We start from the raw sequence: 3,558 nt of genomic DNA, 5'->3' as shown, positions 1-3,558 counted from the left end.
CCGTTTTTTAAGTATTCATTTAAAATTAATTCGTAGAAAATCTTATGATGAAAAAAAAATAACAATATCTGAAGACGATAATATATTTTTTAACTAAATTGTTTAAATAATTTTCGAGGCTCACAAGAAGAGATGCTGTTGTGTTCTATGAATTTGCACAACAAAGAAAAAAAACAAACAACAAACGTAAAAATACATTATTCAAAAATCAAACACACAGCAGCTGTGTTATTTATTGTAAATCAATCATTCAAACTAATTTTAAAACATTTCAAACAGCGAATTTACAATTCATCTATATAGTTCAACATTAACCGATTCAGAGGTTTGAGAACATTAACTAATTGGAATGTACTATAAAGCTAGCTCAAGAATTCAACACAGAAATACGTAAACAGTGCTCGAATAGGCCCGGTCTATATCTTAATTAGAAATTGTGAGTGGCCGTAATGTGTTTTATTGGTTCATTTGATTGCGGATGCCAATATAAATGTACGTCAATTTGGTTTGTGTGTTTGATTGAACCGGCTTCTCGGGGGAAGCTGCTTTATTGAATTACACTAAAAAAAGATTTGGTCATCTTGTGCGAGATTAGCGATTGTTTAGGTTATTATAGTTATCTTTACCTTTACATTAGTGTTATTCAGCTATGGTTGTCAACTAGCAATTTAATTCAGAATGCTTTAAAATATTACTAATATTTAAGTCCAAATTTTTGAATCAACGTAGGATAGTTCTGAATTACTGGGCTTCTACTGGGCTACTTTCATTTTCGTTTATTTTGTCAAACTTTAAGAAAACAATCATGGAAGTATTTTTGGTGGTAACTATTACGAACTATTTCAAGAATTTTGTGTATCTTATGTAATTTAATAACGTGGTAATATAATTTGGAACAAAATACAGTGACTTTTTGAAGTTATACTTCTTTAGGCGCGTTATGAAAAATTTATGAGAGTGAAATTTTACGATGCGCGCGCACCGTGACACAAAATTAACAGAATGAAGTTGCCCACTAAATCGCTCAATACAATACGACCGACGTAACTTGGCGAGTCTGAATATAGCCGCAGGTGAACTTTCGCGCATGTACACCCGTAAAAAAAAGTGTTATTAGCATTCATTTTTTAGTATTATAAATAACAACATTATTATTTAATATTATTCACACTAAATATTATTTAATTATTAACGTTAAATATTTATTATTAATTATTTAATATTTAAAAAAAAAGAAATAAATTTAATAAAAATAAAGTATAACTTCTTACGCGCGTACATAAGTACACGCACCCTTTTTTATAACTTATCCAATCTAACCACATTGATGTTACATGAAATACTAAACAAGTAGTCACGATAAGTAGCCTCTCCGAAATTCATTGGTATTGTTCTTGGCAAGGCGATAAATTAAATTCGCCAGCATGTGAATAGCTTAAATAAAATAAAAACGATGAAAAGTTTTGGTCTGATTCATTCAAAAAATTCAAAACGTCCACAGAGATAAATCTAAATCGCTTTCAGAAAGACCAAGGCCTGTACAGAGTAAAACTAAATAGACTAGCAGTATTATAATGTTGGATTATTAAAATGATGCGGCTGACATGTTATAAATTCCAAATGACCGTATTTAGTGATGCCAATAAAATCAAGTGAAATTAAAACATCTGCTTACTGATCCTAATTAAACATGTGCATACATTCATATACAGAGTGTTGTTAAATTTTTATCTGAATTTAATTTTCGTGAAAACTAGTTACGTGCTATGATGCAATTGACACCTTGATTATTGAAATTGATTGAACGATTTCTGATCTTAATTTGATAGATTATATTAGGGCTATTTATCAACATATATCGGACCGCAAGCTATTGGTTCATTCCTTTTAAGCCTCAGTCTATGTGATACGAAAATAAAATCCAAGAATTCAAAAGTCGCGTAATTCTTTGCCTAACTTTTATATAATACATAGATTAAAATTAGGTATCTATCCGTTTATATTCCTATTTTAAACACTAGTCGTGGTGTGTTTAAACATATTCAAACGCTCAGATTCAAATTGTTGAATTTATTGTGATAAAATTGAGAATTTCCTCACATTAAAGTTAAAGACATTTACTTTTTTTTATTGCGTGCGTGGGTGAATGAGGTCACAGCATATCTGGTGCAAAGCAATTACCAGAGCCTATAGATAAGATAACGTGTATTCCGCCACTCGCTCCATGACATGAGGTCGTCGTGTCAACTATCAGAACAACCAGATTGTATGACTGCTTCACACCAGAAATAGGAAGGATGGTGGTATTTATCCATACAGACTTATAAAAGTCTAGTACTATCAAAATAAAGATAATATTATTAAAACTAAAAAATATCAAGTTTACAGACCGATAGTGCTGGCAGCAGACAACTGGCAATAATTCTACGTACAGATGAAGTTAATATACTCTAAGGCAGGTGAGTACATCTTATGTAATGTTCCCAACTTAGAAATAGTATATCTAAAAATGTTCATAGAATTAACGTAATTCCGTTCTATCTATATGTTAATACGTGAAGCAAAAACTTTGTATCCCTTTTTACGAAAATTGCGCGGACGGAGGAGTATGAAATTTTCCACACTTATAGAGAATATAGAGAAGAAGTGCACAATGCTAATTTTTTTTTTAAATAATGCATAAAAGATACATTAAATCAATAAAGAAAACATTACACACTACATACCATGTATTTGACGCACACACGCATGCATACTATTTATTGTCAAACTTTTGTTCTTGACGTCTGTGGTCAAATTGAGAATAGATTAAATATTGTTTGTCTTTGTCAATATTTTTTATAATGTAGTCTTGGCGAAATTTGTGATTATAGAAGTATAAAATACAATCATAATAGTGTACAAACTTACAATTCCAATTAATTATAGTCGAATTTCGACTGCTGCGGGATCTCTAGTCATAATTAATAACTTAGCCATGAATCGTCCTATTATGGAATAAAAAAATAAAAAAATCTGTTTTGTGGCACATATTTCGGTTTTTTTTTATTAACTTAAATTTAAATTTAAAACGCTAATTTAGAAAACCAAGGTGAGTAGACCATTTATTTCAAATTACCTTTAACCTTTTAGATAACATTACTTTAATTTTGTCGCAGATTCCGTCGTGACTTTACGATCTTAAATCATGTCAGTAGGCACCAAATATTCGCAAAAAATATATTTGCCAAAAAACATGTGCGTTTCTATAAAAATCAGATTATTAAAATTCAGTAGAAGAAATTATTATTATTATTATGAATACTTTATTTCAGTTTTTTTTTAAAACCATAACATTTTGTTAGTAGTAATTACTTATATCTATGTTAGTGACTTAAAAAATCTAACACATAACTATCATTATATACATTTTATACCATTACATTTTTTATTTTATTTTTTCTCCTTCCAAGTGCCTACTGCAAAGGAAATGGAGCTCGTTGCTTTCATCCTAATTCCTATTTCTTATACCCCGAGGCCATGCTTGACGGAGCTTAGAAGACTTCTAATGGCAGTTGT

Source organism: Bombyx mori, chromosome 3 (assembly GCF_030269925.1).
Source record: "Bombyx mori chromosome 3, ASM3026992v2".
Classification (NCBI taxonomy): domain Eukaryota; kingdom Metazoa; phylum Arthropoda; class Insecta; order Lepidoptera; family Bombycidae; genus Bombyx; species Bombyx mori.
The sequence above is the reverse complement of the archived record's forward strand: the minus strand, read 5'-3'. Positions refer to the sequence as shown.